The sequence below is a fragment of the Hyla sarda genome, unplaced genomic scaffold, assembly GCF_029499605.1.
Source record: "Hyla sarda isolate aHylSar1 unplaced genomic scaffold, aHylSar1.hap1 scaffold_1960, whole genome shotgun sequence".
Taxonomy (NCBI): Eukaryota; Metazoa; Chordata; class Amphibia; order Anura; family Hylidae; genus Hyla; species Hyla sarda.
This window is the reverse complement of record NW_026608617.1, coordinates 30,417-50,563: the sequence shown is the minus strand read 5'-3', so window position 1 is coordinate 50,563 and position 20,147 is coordinate 30,417. Positions and strand designations below refer to the sequence as shown.

The window sequence follows — 20,147 nt, the reverse complement described above, 5'->3', positions numbered from 1 at the left end:
CAATGGGGTGCAGGCATGTCCTCTATGCTTACAGCTTCCCGTGGGTGTTGGTTTGATACCGTTTGGGGACAGCCAAGGAGGCATCTGCAGGCAACAAAGGTAGGTGTGTGCTTGTGTGTGTGTTTCCTATGCAGATCCTAAGCCCAGTGTCACATGCAAGTAGGAGGAGTAAGAAGGGTTCCTGGCAAATCCGGGTTATGGATTGCATTTAAAAAGGCCCCGTGGGAGTGCAATGGGCCCCTGTCTTGCTGCTTAGCAATAATGGTATGGGTTTAGGTTCTGCTGTGTGTACTGGTGGTTGACTGCCCCCCAGCCCAGAGTGTGCATGGAAAATTGTCTGGCAGCCTCCCTGACAGCAAGCAGTGATAGTGCCCATGAAGGGGACCTTGTTGGGCCCGCCCCTTTCACGGTTATCGCTTCTCGGCCTTTTGGCTAAGATCAAGTGTAGTATCTGTTCTTATCAGTTTAATATCTGATACGTCCCCTATCTGGGGACCATATATTAAATGGATTTTTGAGAACGGGGGCCGATTTCGAAGCTTGCTTCCGTCGCCCTATGCATTGACCCGATATGGCAGTATCTTCGGGTACAGTGCACCACCCCCTTACAGGGTTAAAAAGAAAGATTCCTACTTTCATTGCTACCTGCTTGCTGGCTAGCCAGCTAGCCAGCCCTGTGGGCCTTGCTGCTGCTGCAGCCAAAAAACAAAAGGTGGTGCTGCTGCTGCTTCTGCTGCTTCTGCTTCTGCTTGTGTCTGGCCCCTGTTGGAGCGTCCAGGCACAGGACTTCTGCTGCTGCTGACTAAATGGCCTCCTTAATTGGATCATTTGAGTAGCCAGCACACCTGTGCAGGTAGGGCATGACATGATAGGCAGCTGCCTTGATAGCGGGTGGGTGCTGAATGTTCCTAATTGACAAAATAAGATTAATGCTTATGAAGAAATATAAAATCTCATCCCTTCCCCAATATCGCGCCACACCCCTACCCCTTAATTCCCTGGTTGAACGTGATGGACATATGTCTTTTTTCGACCGTACTAACTATGTAACTATGTAACATAACATGGGGGGGGGGGGGGGGGGGTCTCCTGGCTGTTCACACAGGTGTGTCATTGCTGTACATTGACCATGCATTGCTTCTGTGGTATTGCAAAGGCAAAGACAAATGCTTCCAGCCATCCATTGCACTAATGGATTGGTCATCAGCTGGCTGTCTATGTCCCGCATCAATATAGACCAAAGTACAGAGGGTTAGGCTATGCTATTGTGCACCTACCTGATGCATCAGAAGGTGCGAGGCCCTTGCTAAATTCTGTGCACAGACTTTGAGATCTATGCTTTAGACTGTATCTAAACCTGCTCCAACATGGACTGACATTCTGGCCTACTTTCAGCCGATGCGACTTGTCTGTCGCTGAACAGTCGCTTTTTATGTATTCAGCACCTATGTATAATGTTGTAAAAATGCTCTAGAAGCTAAAGTCGCAGAAATGTCACACATATTTGGCCTGCAACTTTCTGTGCGACAAATTCAGACAGGAAAAATCAGTATAAATCCTTAGAAAATTATCCCCCAGTGTCTCCATCTGCTGGCGGTATTGAATAAGCATTGCTGCACTGATGGGGTATGCATTAGACGAAAAAAAAGAAGAAAAAGAAGAATAATACGCCCAGAAAAGAGGCGAAAAGGAGAAAAACGTAAAAAAACGTGAAAAAAAAGTAAGAGGAAGAGAAGGGAAAAAAAGGTGGAAATGGGTTTAAAAGTGATTTCGGCGGAGAATATATATATATATATATATATATATATATATATATATATATATATATGCGCACACACACACATAGATATAAACGTATTCTCCGTTGAGATATTGCAGCCGCTGCTGTGTCCAGGCCCAGGAGCCTTAGCACTGTGCTGTGATGTCACTCAATACCACTGACATCACTAGGTGTAAACAACATCTCTCCTTTGCTGTGTATGTGACTATGGAGCTGTTTGGTGATGTCGTCTATTACGGCCTTCATAGAAGCAACAGGAGATTGTTGCATCCATCTTGAACCCTCAGAACTACAGTGCTATGATGTCACTCACTTCCACAGGCCTTGCAGAGTGTAAACAACAACAACCCAGCTTTGTTGTGTATGTAACCAAAGGGATTTGTGATGTCACCTAGAACCTTCACAGCAGCGACAGCTTTATGAGGAGCATCAGCACTGCTCTGCCTGAGCAGAACCATCACCGCCATAGGTTGTCAAATAACCCGGATTTAACCCACACAGGTAAGTCCAATGGGGTGCAGGCATGTCCTCTATGCTTACAGCTTCCCGTGGGTGTTGGTTTGATACCGTTTGGGGACAGCCAAGGAGGCATCTGCAGGCAACAAAGGTAGGTGTGTGCTTGTGTGTGTGTTTCCTATGCAGATCCTAAGCCCAGTGTCACATGCAAGTAGGAGGAGTAAGAAGGGTTCCTGGCAAATCCGGGTTATGGATTGCATTTAAAAAGGCCCCGTGGGAGTGCAATGGGCCCCTGTCTTGCTGCTTAGCAATAATGGTATGGGTTTAGGTTCTGCTGTGTGTACTGGTGGTTGACTGCCCCCCAGCCCAGAGTGTGCATGGAAAATTGTCTGGCAGCCTCCCTGACAGCAAGCAGTGATAGTGCCCATGAAGGGGACCTTGTTGGGCCCGCCCCTTTCACGGTTATCGCTTCTCGGCCTTTTGGCTAAGATCAAGTGTAGTATCTGTTCTTATCAGTTTAATATCTGATACGTCCCCTATCTGGGGACCATATATTAAATGGATTTTTGAGAACGGGGGCCGATTTCGAAGCTTGCTTCCGTCGCCCTATGCATTGACCCGATATGGCAGTATCTTCGGGTACAGTGCACCACCCCCTTACAGGGTTAAAAAGAAAGATTCCTACTTTCATTGCTACCTGCTTGCTGGCTAGCCAGCTAGCCAGCCCTGTGGGCCTTGCTGCTGCTGCAGCCAAAAAACAAAAGGTGGTGCTGCTGCTGCTTCTGCTGCTTCTGCTTCTGCTTGTGTCTGGCCCCTGTTGGAGCGTCCAGGCACAGGACTTCTGCTGCTGCTGACTAAATGGCCTCCTTAATTGGATCATTTGAGTAGCCAGCACACCTGTGCAGGTAGGGCATGACATGATAGGCAGCTGCCTTGATAGCGGGTGGGTGCTGAATGTTCCTAATTGACAAAATAAGATTAATGCTTATGAAGAAATATAAAATCTCATCCCTTCCCCAATATCGCGCCACACCCCTACCCCTTAATTCCCTGGTTGAACGTGATGGACATATGTCTTTTTTCGACCGTACTAACTATGTAACTATGTAACATAACATGGGGGGGGGGGGGGGGTCTCCTGGCTGTTCACACAGGTGTGTCATTGCTGTACATTGACCATGCATTGCTTCTGTGGTATTGCAAAGGCAAAGACAAATGCTTCCAGCCATCCATTGCACTAATGGATTGGTCATCAGCTGGCTGTCTATGTCCCGCATCAATATAGACCAAAGTACAGAGGGTTAGGCTATGCTATTGTGCACCTACCTGATGCATCAGAAGGTGCGAGGCCCTTGCTAAATTCTGTGCACAGACTTTGAGATCTATGCTTTAGACTGTATCTAAACCTGCTCCAACATGGACTGACATTCTGGCCTACTTTCAGCCGATGCGACTTGTCTGTCGCTGAACAGTCGCTTTTTATGTATTCAGCACCTATGTATAATGTTGTAAAAATGCTCTAGAAGCTAAAGTCGCAGAAATGTCACACATATTTGGCCTGCAACTTTCTGTGCGACAAATTCAGACAGGAAAAATCAGTATAAATCCTTAGAAAATTATCCCCCAGTGTCTCCATCTGCTGGCGGTATTGAATAAGCATTGCTGCACTGATGGGGTATGCATTAGACGAAAAAAAAGAAGAAAAAGAAGAATAATACGCCCAGAAAAGAGGCGAAAAGGAGAAAAACGTAAAAAAACGTGAAAAAAAAGTAAGAGGAAGAGAAGGGAAAAAAAGGTGGAAATGGGTTTAAAAGTGATTTCGGCGGAGAAATATATATATATATATATATATATATATATATATATATATGCGCACACACACACATAGATATAAACGTATTCTCCGTTGAGATATTGCAGCCGCTGCTGTGTCCAGGCCCAGGAGCCTTAGCACTGTGCTGTGATGTCACTCAATACCACTGACATCACTAGGTGTAAACAACATCTCTCCTTTGCTGTGTATGTGACTATGGAGCTGTTTGGTGATGTCGTCTATTACGGCCTTCATAGAAGCAACAGGAGATTGTTGCATCCATCTTGAACCCTCAGAACTACAGTGCTATGATGTCACTCACTTCCACAGGCCTTGCAGAGTGTAAACAACAACAACCCAGCTTTGTTGTGTATGTAACCAAAGGGATTTGTGATGTCACCTAGAACCTTCACAGCAGCGACAGCTTTATGAGGAGCATCAGCACTGCTCTGCCTGAGCAGAACCATCACCGCCATAGGTTGTCAAATAACCCGGATTTAACCCACACAGGTAAGTCCAATGGGGTGCAGGCATGTCCTCTATGCTTACAGCTTCCCGTGGGTGTTGGTTTGATACCGTTTGGGGACAGCCAAGGAGGCATCTGCAGGCAACAAAGGTAGGTGTGTGCTTGTGTGTGTGTTTCCTATGCAGATCCTAAGCCCAGTGTCACATGCAAGTAGGAGGAGTAAGAAGGGTTCCTGGCAAATCCGGGTTATGGATTGCATTTAAAAAGGCCCCGTGGGAGTGCAATGGGCCCCTGTCTTGCTGCTTAGCAATAATGGTATGGGTTTAGGTTCTGCTGTGTGTACTGGTGGTTGACTGCCCCCCAGCCCAGAGTGTGCATGGAAAATTGTCTGGCAGCCTCCCTGACAGCAAGCAGTGATAGTGCCCATGAAGGGGACCTTGTTGGGCCCGCCCCTTTCACGGTTATCGCTTCTCGGCCTTTTGGCTAAGATCACGTGTGGATTTCTGTGCGTGGTTTGGGTTGAAAGGAGTGGTGATCGGGGCCCTCTTTACGGGGGGCCCTGGATTGTTGCTGAGCTGCGATCGTGGGTTTTACCTGCAAAAATGAGCGAGAAGGCGCGTGGACTTGAGGACACGGTGCGGATCTACGTTCCTGGCGAGCACCGGGGGACGATCGGACTTGACCAAATCGTTGTGGAGATTCTTCGCAAGCTTGATTACCTACAGGTATGGAATGTATTGGCTATACAGGATTTTCCTAGGCAAGGAATTTATGATATTACTTTTTGTGGTTCTGAGATTTGCCAGAGAGTCTATATGGATCTTGAAGAAATGAAGAGGAAAAGTGAGCCTGCTATAATGAAGAAGATTAAAGTGGAACCGTTATTTATGAATACAACAAAGGTAGTAATTGTCCACATGTATAATCCTAAGGTTTCTGATGAAATGGTTACAAACTTTTTGTTCCGGTATTGCGAGGAAGTGAAATTTATAGGAAGACTTAAGAACAAGTTTGGGTACTTTAATTGTAAGAGAAAGTTTATTGTAAAATTTAAAAAAGATGAAGGAATGCAAGATGGAAGGAAGAGCATACCACAGGTGTTTTCTATCGGAGGAGAGAGAGGTTTCTGCTTTTATGAAGGCCAGTTGCAATATTGTAGAAAGTGCCATGCCTATGGCCATGTGCAGGATTATTGCTCTGAGAAAGGAGAATGTTGCAGAAATTGTGGGAAAACTGGTCATGAAGCAAGTATCTGTACAGAGAAGAAGACATGTGATATCTGTGGAAGTGAGGAACATTTGGCAAGAGGCTGTGATATGTGGTATAAAAAGAAGAGAAGTTATGCTGATGCAGCTGGGAATAGAGGAGAACAAAGAGAAAAAGGGGGAGGGAGGTTTGTTCCTGGAGTTGGTGAGAGTGTGAGTGTGAGTGTTAATGTGGCACAGGTGGCTGAGGAAAGTTCTGTGATAGTGGAGCACATTAGCACTCAGGAGAGGTCAGGGGAGGAGGGTGTTTCCACTGCTGTGACTGGTGAGGAGACAGGTGTGGGAGGTGAATTTACCTTGGTGAAAAAGAAAAAAGCAAAAAAAGTGAAAGTGGTGGAGAAAATTGAGACAGTGTATGGTGATGTTCTTTCTAGTGAAGAGGCTATGGATGATATTGAATGTCCAAACCCAATTGTGGGGGAGGAGGAGGGAATGGAAGTTGTTGGGTCATCTCAGAGATCTCTAACACCTGGTCAGAGAGTTTCTCGCAGTAAGGAAGAAGAGGAGGAGGAAGATGAGGATGTGCAGGTTGTGAATAAAAGGTGTAAGACAGGGAGCTGGTCTGAGGATCAGGAAGCCCTTGTTCTTGGTAGTGATAATGAAATAGACAGGGACTCTAACATAGGGTCGCCTGATTGTTTTGCAAGTTTACATAGGAAAGTTGAAGGCCAAAATGTTAATTTCTAAGTTAAGATGGATTTTAAAGCATTTGGTTTTCTTTTCCTAGTTATTATGACTTTGGTTGTAACAACTATTAATGTAAGAAGTATTGAGTCTGAAATTAGGAGAGCTGCAATTTTTGATATTCTTGAGAATGTTAGAAGTGATGTGATATGTTTACAGGAGTGTGCAATAAAGTCAGCACCTTATGCAAATGAGTGGAAGTGTGGGCAGTCCTTCTGGTCCACATGTGCAGAAAACAAAAATGAAGGTGTTGGGATTTTATTGCGAAACAGGGACATTAAAGTTTTAAATTGCCAAACTTTAGTACCTGGTCGTTGTATGGTTTTAATTTTTGAGGTTTTGGGCCAGAGGATGAGAATTTTTAATGTGTATGCTCCAGCAGAAAAACAAGCACGTTTGTCTTTTTTAGAGTCCCTTAAGTTTTTTATCCCTGGTCGTGAAGATACTATTATTGTTGGCGATTTTAACTGCATTAGATCCGTCAATGATCGTGAGAGCTCTGCTGAGGTTAGAACTGATATTACTTCCAATGTTTTAAATCAAATTATTCAAGACTTGCATTTTACTGATGTTGGACTGATGGTTAGCACTGATGAAAGATATACGTACATATCAGATAGTGGCCGCTGTAAATCCCGGATCGATTACATCCTGGTCTCTGATGGGATTAAGGTGGTCCGGTGCAATCAAATGATGTCAACTTTCTCAGACCACAAGATGGTGTCGGCTGAGATAAGTGTCACAGAGTCCCTTCATTTTGGGAGGGGGCTCTGGAAATTAAATGTAAGTCTATTGGAAGATGAGGAAGTAATGGCTGGTTTTAATCATGTGTTTTTATCCTGTGTTTCTAAACAACCTGATTTTAGTAATGTCTTAGTGTGGTGGGAATGGGCTAAAGGAGAGTTTTCTAATTTCTTTAAGATGTTTTGCATAAAGAGAGCACAAGAGAAGAGGAGGAGTGATGAAAGGCTTGTATCCCGGTTAGAGACTCTCTATAAGTTTAAACGTGTTGGTGTGGAGGTGGAGGATGAGATTGTTAAGGTGAAGGGGGAGATGAAAAAAAGGTTGTTGGAAAAGGGAAGGAATATTGTATATAAGTCTAAAGTGCAGCACCTAGAAGAAAATGAGCAGTGTACACGGTATTTCTTTAAAAAATGTTTTAATGCTAAAGGTGTTTTTAAATCTGTTTTTACCCCTACGGGGGAAGTTTTTGGAGAGGAGATGGTGAAGGAGATTGGCAGATTTTATGAGACACTCTTTAGTAATAAGAGCAGAGCCAGTGAGACGGAGATGAATGATTATTGTAATATTTTGGAGAATAATGTTCCTGTTGAAAAAGTAGATTTTTTGATTGATGATGTTAGTGAAGGGGAGATCAAGCAGGCCCTGGATAAGATGGCCAAAGGGAAGACACCAGGCTGTGATGGTCTCCCCGCTGAGTTTTATTCCGCGTTCTGGAATATTTTAAGTAAAGAGTTTACACGGGTGGTGCAATATGTTTTTAACTCAGGTGTTTTAGCTGAATCTATGAAGAAAGGGGTCATAACATTAATTCATAAAAAAGGTGATGGCAGAGATCTTAAAAATTGGAGACCTATAACTTTATTAAATTGTGACTACAAGATAATTGCTAAGATTGTGGCTAATAGACTGAGTGATGTAGTGGACCACCTTGTGGGAGAATACCAAGTTTGTGCAGTACCGAAAAGAAAAATAACAGATAATTTATTGCTTTTAAGAGACTCTATTTATTACAGTAACTTTAACAAGAATGCACTGTTTGTTGAGTCCATAGATTTCGAAAAGGCTTATGATAAGGTTGCACATGATTTTATGTTCATTGCTTTAAAACACTTAGGTATTCCAGAAAAGTTATTATCTGTTATTATGAGTTTTTATCATGGGGTGACAAGTCAGATTTTAGTAAATGGGCATGTGGGGCCTGCTTTTAATGTCTTGTCTGGAGTCAGACAGGGATGCCCACTCTCCCCAATTCTGTTTATATGCGTTATAGAGGGCCTGTTGAAGAATGTGCAGAAAGATAAATGTGTGAGTGGTGTTTTTATTCCAGGTAGTGATGGTAGTAAGTTAAAGGTTTTAAGTTATATGGACGATGTGGTTTTTACTTGTACATCCCAAGCAGATCTCAACAGAGTAAATTTGCATGTGAGGATTTTTTGTTGTGTGGCTGGGATGAATGTGAACTGGGGGAAGTGCCAATTATGCAGTTTTGGGAACCAAGAGAATATAGTAGTGGATGGTGTTAAGGAAAAAGAAGACATTGAAGTGCTAGGAGTGATATTTGATAAAGACCTCAAAGGAAAGAAAAGTTATGAGACTTTGGACAGTAAAATTGAGAAGAAGCTATCCTTCTGGAGGTTAAGGAACTTGTCACTTAAAGGGAAAGTTCTTATCATTAAGTCTGTAATCCTACCGCTTCTCTTGTATACGGCTATGGTGCTTCCTCCAGGGAAGTTATGGACTAGGAGAGTCACAAGGAAGCTTTTTGTGTTCTTCTGGGGGTCTAAGATGGAGAAAATGAGAAGAGAAGAAGTGATGAAGAGTATGAATTTGGGCGGATATAACTTTCCAAACATTGATCTGTTTTTAAAGGTGCACTATTTTCTTTTAATTTTTAAATTGATACAGTGCAATAATAGGGCGGCAGACATGAGTAAATACCTTGCAGGATGGTTGTTTTCCAAATGGGGCTGGTGTGAGAGGGATTTGAGGAGACCCATAGCACATGTGATACCTACCTTCTATGTGCTCCTCAGGTCTTTCAATGATCAATTTGGTTTGAGCTCTTTAGGTGAACCTGATAAAAAGAAAATAGAACAAGAAATAAGGAAAAATGAGAGATTATATGAAGTACCATTCTGCACTAATGCTCAGTCTGTGAAGATTTGGAAGTTTTTTAAAGTTATTGGACTATCAAACAGACAAAAAGACGTTAGTTGGATGTCCTTTCATGGCTGCCTCCCAACCCGATCTTTTTTAAATGGAAGAGGTTTGAGAATAAGTGACAGATGCCCAAGAGAGGGTTGTGGAGGTAGAGAAGACTTAGTGCACCTTTATTGGGACTGTTTTTATGCAAAAGAATTTTTTATGTTTTTAAAGAAGTTTTTAATCCAACTCACTGGATATAACAGTTTTTCTTTTGAGAAAGTTTTTATTGGTCAAGATCTTAGTAAAAAGGAAGATACACGTACTAATTGGATTCTTTTTTCTGTTTTTAAAGAGGTTTTATGGGACTCACGCAATTTGCTTGTTTTTAAAAATGTTGTTATTTCTCCGAGGGAATTGAAAAGATTGTTTTTAGGAAGGATTTTTACTATCTTTCTACTGGACAAAAAGAGAATTGGTGAAGAAGAAGCGGAGAAAATCTGGATGCATACACGATGGAAAAATTTATAAGAAGTACGTAAAGGAGAAAGCTGTAAGTTTTTGACCAATTTCTGTGATTGTTTTTGACATGTTTTTTTGTTTTGTTGTTTGGTCACTTTTTCTTGGCACTCGGTTCCCTTAGTTAGTTTTTTCCGTATGATGTTTTTTCAGATATTGTTTTAAGTGACGAGTCTTGGTAGGTGACCTGATGATCGTCCAAACAATAGTCTGTAACTGAGGAAAAAAAAAAAAAAAAAAAAAAAAAAAAAAAATCTGTTCTTATCAGTTTAATATCTGATACGTCCCCTCTCTGGGGACCATATATTAAATGGATTTTTGAGAACGGGGGCCGATTTCGAAGCTTGCTTCCGTCGCCCTATGCATTGACCCGATATGGCAGTATCTTCGGGTACAGTGCACCACCCCCTTACAGGGTTAAAAAGAAAGATTCCTACTTTCATTGCTACCTGCTTGCTGGCTAGCCAGCTAGCCAGCCCTGTGGGCCTTGCTGCTGCTGCAGCCAAAAAACAAAAGGTGGTGCTGCTGCTGCTTCTGCTGCTTCTGCTTCTGCTTGTGTCTGGCCCCTGTTGGAGCGTCCAGGCACAGGACTTCTGCTGCTGCTGACTAAATGGCCTCCTTAATTGGATCATTTGAGTAGCCAGCACACCTGTGCAGGTAGGGCATGACATGATAGGCAGCTGCCTTGATAGCGGGTGGGTGCTGAATGTTCCTAATTGACAAAATAAGATTAATGCTTATGAAGAAATATAAAATCTCATCCCTTCCCCAATATCGCGCCACACCCCTACCCCTTAATTCCCTGGTTGAACGTGATGGACATATGTCTTTTTTCGACCGTACTAACTATGTAACTATGTAACATAACATGGGGGGGGGGGGTCTCCTGGCTGTTCACACAGGTGTGTCATTGCTGTACATTGACCATGCATTGCTTCTGTGGTATTGCAAAGGCAAAGACAAATGCTTCCAGCCATCCATTGCACTAATGGATTGGTCATCAGCTGGCTGTCTATGTCCCGCATCAATATAGACCAAAGTACAGAGGGTTAGGCTATGCTATTGTGCACCTACCTGATGCATCAGAAGGTGCGAGGCCCTTGCTAAATTCTGTGCACAGACTTTGAGATCTATGCTTTAGACTGTATCTAAACCTGCTCCAACATGGACTGACATTCTGGCCTACTTTCAGCCGATGCGACTTGTCTGTCGCTGAACAGTCGCTTTTTATGTATTCAGCACCTATGTATAATGTTGTAAAAATGCTCTAGAAGCTAAAGTCGCAGAAATGTCACACATATTTGGCCTGCAACTTTCTGTGCGACAAATTCAGACAGGAAAAATCAGTATAAATCCTTAGAAAATTATCCCCCAGTGTCTCCATCTGCTGGCGGTATTGAATAAGCATTGCTGCACTGATGGGGTATGCATTAGACGAAAAAAAAGAAGAAAAAGAAGAATAATACGCCCAGAAAAGAGGCGAAAAGGAGAAAAACGTAAAAAAACGTGAAAAAAAAGTAAGAGGAAGAGAAGGGAAAAAAAGGTGGAAATGGGTTTAAAAGTGATTTCGGCGGAGAAATATATATATATATATATATATATATATATATATATATATATGCGCACACACACACATAGATATAAACGTATTCTCCGTTGAGATATTGCAGCCGCTGCTGTGTCCAGGCCCAGGAGCCTTAGCACTGTGCTGTGATGTCACTCAATACCACTGACATCACTAGGTGTAAACAACATCTCTCCTTTGCTGTGTATGTGACTATGGAGCTGTTTGGTGATGTCGTCTATTACGGCCTTCATAGAAGCAACAGGAGATTGTTGCATCCATCTTGAACCCTCAGAACTACAGTGCTATGATGTCACTCACTTCCACAGGCCTTGCAGAGTGTAAACAACAACAACCCAGCTTTGTTGTGTATGTAACCAAAGGGATTTGTGATGTCACCTAGAACCTTCACAGCAGCGACAGCTTTATGAGGAGCATCAGCACTGCTCTGCCTGAGCAGAACCATCACCGCCATAGGTTGTCAAATAACCCGGATTTAACCCACACAGGTAAGTCCAATGGGGTGCAGGCATGTCCTCTATGCTTACAGCTTCCCGTGGGTGTTGGTTTGATACCGTTTGGGGACAGCCAAGGAGGCATCTGCAGGCAACAAAGGTAGGTGTGTGCTTGTGTGTGTGTTTCCTATGCAGATCCTAAGCCCAGTGTCACATGCAAGTAGGAGGAGTAAGAAGGGTTCCTGGCAAATCCGGGTTATGGATTGCATTTAAAAAGGCCCCGTGGGAGTGCAATGGGCCCCTGTCTTGCTGCTTAGCAATAATGGTATGGGTTTAGGTTCTGCTGTGTGTACTGGTGGTTGACTGCCCCCCAGCCCAGAGTGTGCATGGAAAATTGTCTGGCAGCCTCCCTGACAGCAAGCAGTGATAGTGCCCATGAAGGGGACCTTGTTGGGCCCGCCCCTTTCACGGTTATCGCTTCTCGGCCTTTTGGCTAAGATCAAGTGTAGTATCTGTTCTTATCAGTTTAATATCTGATACGTCCCCTATCTGGGGACCATATATTAAATGGATTTTTGAGAACGGGGGCCGATTTCGAAGCTTGCTTCCGTCGCCCTATGCATTGACCCGATATGGCAGTATCTTCGGGTACAGTGCACCACCCCCTTACAGGGTTAAAAAGAAAGATTCCTACTTTCATTGCTACCTGCTTGCTGGCTAGCCAGCTAGCCAGCCCTGTGGGCCTTGCTGCTGCTGCAGCCAAAAAACAAAAGGTGGTGCTGCTGCTGCTTCTTCTGCTTCTGCTTGTGTCTGGCCCCTGTTGGAGCGTCCAGGCACAGGACTTCTGCTGCTGCTGACTAAATGGCCTCCTTAATTGGATCATTTGAGTAGCCAGCACACCTGTGCAGGTAGGGCATGACATGATAGGCAGCTGCCTTGATAGCGGGTGGGTGCTGAATGTTCCTAATTGACAAAATAAGATTAATGCTTATGAAGAAATATAAAATCTCATCCCTTCCCCAATATCGCGCCACACCCCTACCCCTTAATTCCCTGGTTGAACGTGATGGACATATGTCTTTTTTCGACCGTACTAACTATGTAACTATGTAACATAACATGGGGGGGGGGGGGGGGGGGTCTCCTGGCTGTTCACACAGGTGTGTCATTGCTGTACATTGACCATGCATTGCTTCTGTGGTATTGCAAAGGCAAAGACAAATGCTTCCAGCCATCCATTGCACTAATGGATTGGTCATCAGCTGGCTGTCTATGTCCCGCATCAATATAGACCAAAGTACAGAGGGTTAGGCTATGCTATTGTGCACCTACCTGATGCATCAGAAGGTGCGAGGCCCTTGCTAAATTCTGTGCACAGACTTTGAGATCTATGCTTTAGACTGTATCTAAACCTGCTCCAACATGGACTGACATTCTGGCCTACTTTCAGCCGATGCGACTTGTCTGTCGCTGAACAGTCGCTTTTTATGTATTCAGCACCTATGTATAATGTTGTAAAAATGCTCTAGAAGCTAAAGTCGCAGAAATGTCACACATATTTGGCCTGCAACTTTCTGTGCGACAAATTCAGACAGGAAAAATCTGTATAAATCCTTAGAAAATTATCCCCCAGTGTCTCCATCTGCTGGCGGTATTGAATAAGCATTGCTGCACTGATGGGGTATGCATTAGACGAAAAAAAAGAAGAAAAAGAAGAATAATACGCCCAGAAAAGAGGCGAAAAGGAGAAAAACGTAAAAAAACGTGAAAAAAAAGTAAGAGGAAGAGAAGGGAAAAAAAGGTGGAAATGGGTTTAAAAGTGATTTCGGCGGAGAAATATATATATATATATATATATATATATATATATATATATATATATGCGCACACACACACATAGATATAAACGTATTCTCCGTTGAGATATTGCAGCCGCTGCTGTGTCCAGGCCCAGGAGCCTTAGCACTGTGCTGTGATGTCACTCAATACCACTGACATCACTAGGTGTAAACAACATCTCTCCTTTGCTGTGTATGTGACTATGGAGCTGTTTGGTGATGTCGTCTATTACGGCCTTCATAGAAGCAACAGGAGATTGTTGCATCCATCTTGAACCCTCAGAACTACAGTGCTATGATGTCACTCACTTCCACAGGCCTTGCAGAGTGTAAACAACAACAACCCAGCTTTGTTGTGTATGTAACCAAAGGGATTTGTGATGTCACCTAGAACCTTCACAGCAGCGACAGCTTTATGAGGAGCATCAGCACTGCTCTGCCTGAGCAGAACCATCACCGCCATAGGTTGTCAAATAACCCGGATTTAACCCACACAGGTAAGTCCAATGGGGTGCAGGCATGTCCTCTATGCTTACAGCTTCCCGTGGGTGTTGGTTTGATACCGTTTGGGGACAGCCAAGGAGGCATCTGCAGGCAACAAAGGTAGGTGTGTGCTTGTGTGTGTGTTTCCTATGCAGATCCTAAGCCCAGTGTCACATGCAAGTAGGAGGAGTAAGAAGGGTTCCTGGCAAATCCGGGTTATGGATTGCATTTAAAAAGGCCCCGTGGGAGTGCAATGGGCCCCTGTCTTGCTGCTTAGCAATAATGGTATGGGTTTAGGTTCTGCTGTGTGTACTGGTGGTTGACTGCCCCCCAGCCCAGAGTGTGCATGGAAAATTGTCTGGCAGCCTCCCTGACAGCAAGCAGTGATAGTGCCCATGAAGGGGACCTTGTTGGGCCCGCCCCTTTCACGGTTATCGCTTCTCGGCCTTTTGGCTAAGATCAAGTGTAGTATCTGTTCTTATCAGTTTAATATCTGATACGTCCCCTATCTGGGGACCATATATTAAATGGATTTTTGAGAACGGGGGCCGATTTCGAAGCTTGCTTCCGTCGCCCTATGCATTGACCCGATATGGCAGTATCTTCGGGTACAGTGCACCACCCCCTTACAGGGTTAAAAAGAAAGATTCCTACTTTCATTGCTACCTGCTTGCTGGCTAGCCAGCTAGCCAGCCCTGTGGGCCTTGCTGCTGCTGCTGCAGCCAAAAAACAAAAGGTGGTGCTGCTGCTGCTTCTGCTGCTTCTGCTTCTGCTTGTGTCTGGCCCCTGTTGGAGCGTCCAGGCACAGGACTTCTGCTGCTGCTGACTAAATGGCCTCCTTAATTGGATCATTTGAGTAGCCAGCACACCTGTGCAGGTAGGGCATGACATGATAGGCAGCTGCCTTGATAGCGGGTGGGTGCTGAATGTTCCTAATTGACAAAATAAGATTAATGCTTATGAAGAAATATAAAATCTCATCCCTTCCCCAATATCGCGCCACACCCCTACCCCTTAATTCCCTGGTTGAACGTGATGGACATATGTCTTTTTTCGACCGTACTAACTATGTAACTATGTAACATAACATGGGGGGGGGGGGGGGGGGTCTCCTGGCTGTTCACACAGGTGTGTCATTGCTGTACATTGACCATGCATTGCTTCTGTGGTATTGCAAAGGCAAAGACAAATGCTTCCAGCCATCCATTGCACTAATGGATTGGTCATCAGCTGGCTGTCTATGTCCCGCATCAATATAGACCAAAGTACAGAGGGTTAGGCTATGCTATTGTGCACCTACCTGATGCATCAGAAGGTGCGAGGCCCTTGCTAAATTCTGTGCACAGACTTTGAGATCTATGCTTTAGACTGTATCTAAACCTGCTCCAACATGGACTGACATTCTGGCCTACTTTCAGCCGATGCGACTTGTCTGTCGCTGAACAGTCGCTTTTTATGTATTCAGCACCTATGTATAATGTTGTAAAAATGCTCTAGAAGCTAAAGTCGCAGAAATGTCACACATATTTGGCCTGCAACTTTCTGTGCGACAAATTCAGACAGGAAAAATCAGTATAAATCCTTAGAAAATTATCCCCCAGTGTCTCCATCTGCTGGCGGTATTGAATAAGCATTGCTGCACTGATGGGGTATGCATTAGACGAAAAAAAAGAAGAAAAAGAAGAATAATACGCCCAGAAAAGAGGCGAAAAGGAGAAAAACGTAAAAAAACGTGAAAAAAAAGTAAGAGGAAGAGAAGGGAAAAAAAGGTGGAAATGGGTTTAAAAGTGATTTCGGCGGAGAAATATATATATATATATATATATATATATATATATATATATGCGCACACACACACATAGATATAAACGTATTCTCCGTTGAGATATTGCAGCCGCTGCTGTGTCCAGGCCCAGGAGCCTTAGCACTGTGCTGTGATGTCACTCAATACCACTGACATCACTAGGTGTAAACAACATCTCTCCTTTGCTGTGTATGTGACTATGGAGCTGTTTGGTGATGTCGTCTATTACGGCCTTCATAGAAGCAACAGGAGATTGTTGCATCCATCTTGAACCCTCAGAACTACAGTGCTATGATGTCACTCACTTCCACAGGCCTTGCAGAGTGTAAACAACAACAACCCAGCTTTGTTGTGTATGTAACCAAAGGGATTTGTGATGTCACCTAGAACCTTCACAGCAGCGACAGCTTTATGAGGAGCATCAGCACTGCTCTGCCTGAGCAGAACCATCACCGCCATAGGTTGTCAAATAACCCGGATTTAACCCACACAGGTAAGTCCAATGGGGTGCAGGCATGTCCTCTATGCTTACAGCTTCCCGTGGGTGTTGGTTTGATACCGTTTGGGGACAGCCAAGGAGGCATCTGCAGGCAACAAAGGTAGGTGTGTGCTTGTGTGTGTGTTTCCTATGCAGATCCTAAGCCCAGTGTCACATGCAAGTAGGAGGAGTAAGAAGGGTTCCTGGCAAATCCGGGTTATGGATTGCATTTAAAAAGGCCCCGTGGGAGTGCAATGGGCCCCTGTCTTGCTGCTTAGCAATAATGGTATGGGTTTAGGTTCTGCTGTGTGTACTGGTGGTTGACTGCCCCCCAGCCCAGAGTGTGCATGGAAAATTGTCTGGCAGCCTCCCTGACAGCAAGCAGTGATAGTGCCCATGAAGGGGACCTTGTTGGGCCCGCCCCTTTCACGGTTATCGCTTCTCGGCCTTTTGGCTAAGATCAAGTGTAGTATCTGTTCTTATCAGTTTAATATCTGATACGTCCCCTATCTGGGGACCATATATTAAATGGATTTTTGAGAACGGGGGCCGATTTCGAAGCTTGCTTCCGTCGCCCTATGCATTGACCCGATATGGCAGTATCTTCGGGTACAGTGCACCACCCCCTTACAGGGTTAAAAAGAAAGATTCCTACTTTCATTGCTACCTGCTTGCTGGCTAGCCAGCTAGCCAGCCCTGTGGGCCTTGCTGCTGCTGCAGCCAAAAAACAAAAGGTGGTGCTGCTGCTGCTTCTGCTGCTTCTGCTTCTGCTTGTGTCTGGCCCCTGTTGGAGCGTCCAGGCACAGGACTTCTGCTGCTGCTGACTAAATGGCCTCCTTAATTGGATCATTTGAGTAGCCAGCACACCTGTGCAGGTAGGGCATGACATGATAGGCAGCTGCCTTGATAGCGGGTGGGTGCTGAATGTTCCTAATTGACAAAATAAGATTAATGCTTATGAAGAAATATAAAATCTCATCCCTTCCCCAATATCGCGCCACACCCCTACCCCTTAATTCCCTGGTTGAACGTGATGGACATATGTCTTTTTTCGACCGTACTAACTATGTAACTATGTAACATAACATGGGGGGGGGGGGGGGGGGTCTCCTGGCTGTTCACACAGGTGTGTCATTGCTGTACATTGACCATGCATTGCTTCTGTGGTATTGCAAAGGCAAAGACAAATGCTTCCAGCCATCCATTGCACTAATGGATTGGTCATCAGCTGGCTGTCTATGTCCCGCATCAATATAGACCAAAGTACAGAGGGTTAGGCTATGCTATTGTGCACCTACCTGATGCATCAGAAGGTGCGAGGCCCTTGCTAAATTCTGTGCACAGACTTTGAGATCTATGCTTTAGACTGTATCTAAACCTGCTCCAACATGGACTGACATTCTGGCCTACTTTCAGCCGATGCGACTTGTCTGTCGCTGAACAGTCGCTTTTTATGTATTCAGCACCTATGTATAATGTTGTAAAAATGCTCTAGAAGCTAAAGTCGCAGAAATGTCACACATATTTGGCCTGCAACTTTCTGTGCGACAAATTCAGACAGGAAAAATCAGTATAAATCCTTAGAAAATTATCCCCCAGTGTCTCCATCTGCTGGCGGTATTGAATAAGCATTGCTGCACTGATGGGGTATGCATTAGACGAAAAAAAAGAAGAAAAAGAAGAATAATACGCCCAGAAAAGAGGCGAAAAGGAGAAAAACGTAAAAAAACGTGAAAAAAAAGTAAGAGGAAGAGAAGGGAAAAAAAGGTGGAAATGGGTTTAAAAGTGATTTCGGCGGAGAAATATATATATATATATATATATATATATATATATATGCGCACACACACACATAGATATAAACGTATTCTCCGTTGAGATATTGCAGCCGCTGCTGTGTCCAGGCCCAGGAGCCTTAGCACTGTGCTGTGATGTCACTCAATACCACTGACATCACTAGGTGTAAACAACATCTCTCCTTTGCTGTGTATGTGACTATGGAGCTGTTTGGTGATGTCGTCTATTACGGCCTTCATAGAAGCAACAGGAGATTGTTGCATCCATCTTGAACCCTCAGAACTACAGTGCTATGATGTCACTCACTTCCACAGGCCTTGCAGAGTGTAAACAACAACAACCCAGCTTTGTTGTGTATGTAACCAAAGGGATTTGTGATGTCACCTAGAACCTTCACAGCAGCGACAGCTTTATGAGGAGCATCAGCACTGCTCTGCCTGAGCAGAACCATCACCGCCATAGGTTGTCAAATAACCCGGATTTAACCCACACAGGTAAGTCCAATGGGGTGCAGGCATGTCCTCTATGCTTACAGCTTCCCATGGGTGTTGGTTTGATACCGTTTGGGGACAGCCAAGGAGGCATCTGCAGGCAACAAAGGTAGGTGTGTGCTTGTGTGTGTGTTTCCTATGCAGATCCTAAGCCCAGTGTCACATGCAAGTAGGAGGAGTAAGAAGGGTTCCTGGCAAATCCGGGTTATGGATTGCATTTAAAAAGGCCCCGTGGGAGTGCAATGGGCCCCTGTCTTGCTGCTTAGCAATAATGGTATGGGTTTAGGTTCTGCTGTGTGTACTGGTGGTTGACTGCCCCCCAGCCCAGAGTGTGCATGGAAAATTGTCTGGCAGCCTCCCTGACAGCAAGCAGTGATAGTGCCCATGAAGGGGACCTTGTTGGGCCCGCCCCTTTCACGGTTATCGCTTCTCGGCCTTTTGGCTAAGATCAAGTGTAGTATCTGTTCTTATCAGTTTAATATCTGATACGTCCCCTATCTGGGGACCATATATTAAATGGATTTTTGAGAACGGGGGCCGATTTCGAAGCTTGCTTCCGTCGCCCTATGCATTGACCCGATATGGCAGTATCTTCGGGTACAGTGCACCACCCCCTTACAGGGTTAAAAAGAAAGATTCCTACTTTCATTGCTACCTGCTTGCTGGCTAGCCAGCTAGCCAGCCCTGTGGGCCTTGCTGCTGCTGCAGCCAAAAAACAAAAGGTGGTGCTGCTGCTGCTTCTGCTGCTTCTGCTTCTGCTTGTGTCTGGCCCCTGTTGGAGCGTCCAGGCACAGGACTTCTGCTGCTGCTGACTAAATGGCCTCCTTAATTGGATCATTTGAGTAGCCAGCACACCTGTGCAGGTAGGGCATGACATGATAGGCAGCTGCCTTGATAGCGGGTGGGTGCTGAATGTTCCTAATTGACAAAATAAGATTAATGCTTATGAAGAAATATAAAATCTCATCCCTTCCCCAATATCGCGCCACACCCCTACCCCTTAATTCCCTGGTTGAACGTGATGGACATATGTCTTTTTTCGACCGTACTAACTATGTAACTATGTAACATAACATGGGGGGGGGGGGGGGGGGGGGTCTCCTGGCTGTTCACACAGGTGTGTCATTGCTGTACATTGACCATGCATTGCTTCTGTGGTATTGCAAAGGCAAAGACAAATGCTTCCAGCCATCCATTGCACTAATGGATTGGTCATGAGCTGGCTGTCTATGTCCCGCATCAATATAGACCAAAGTACAGAGGGTTAGGCTATGCTATTGTGCACCTACCTGATGCATCAGAAGGTGCAAGGCCCTTGCTAAATTCTGTGCACAGACTTTGAGATCTATGCTTTAGACTGTATCTAAA

At 44.6% G+C, this 20,147-nt stretch overlaps 6 non-coding genes and 1 pseudogene across 6 annotated transcripts; all 7 read left to right on the top strand.

Moving 5' to 3' along the window:
- The first annotated feature begins 412 nt into the window (after positions 1–412).
- LOC130316803 (U2 spliceosomal RNA) lies at positions 413–603 on the top strand. The gene has a single exon (XR_008864028.1). It is a non-coding gene; the product is annotated as a U2 spliceosomal RNA (small nuclear RNA).
- Positions 604–2,700: 2,097 nt separating this feature from the next.
- LOC130316802 (U2 spliceosomal RNA) lies at positions 2,701–2,891 on the top strand. The gene has a single exon (XR_008864027.1). It is a non-coding gene; the product is annotated as a U2 spliceosomal RNA (small nuclear RNA).
- Positions 2,892–10,074: 7,183 nt separating this feature from the next.
- Positions 10,075–10,276, top strand: LOC130316810 (U2 spliceosomal RNA; annotated as a pseudogene).
- A 2,085-nt stretch (positions 10,277–12,361) lies between these two features.
- On the top strand, positions 12,362–12,552 carry LOC130316801 (U2 spliceosomal RNA). The gene has a single exon (XR_008864026.1). It is a non-coding gene; the product is annotated as a U2 spliceosomal RNA (small nuclear RNA).
- A 2,090-nt stretch (positions 12,553–14,642) lies between these two features.
- On the top strand, positions 14,643–14,833 carry LOC130316800 (U2 spliceosomal RNA). Its single transcript, XR_008864025.1, has one exon. It is a non-coding gene; the product is annotated as a U2 spliceosomal RNA (small nuclear RNA).
- A 2,092-nt stretch (positions 14,834–16,925) lies between these two features.
- On the top strand, positions 16,926–17,116 carry LOC130316799 (U2 spliceosomal RNA). The gene has a single exon (XR_008864024.1). It is a non-coding gene; the product is annotated as a U2 spliceosomal RNA (small nuclear RNA).
- A 2,085-nt stretch (positions 17,117–19,201) lies between these two features.
- LOC130316798 (U2 spliceosomal RNA) lies at positions 19,202–19,392 on the top strand. Its single transcript, XR_008864023.1, has one exon. It is a non-coding gene; the product is annotated as a U2 spliceosomal RNA (small nuclear RNA).
- Positions 19,393–20,147: the final 755 nt, after the last annotated feature.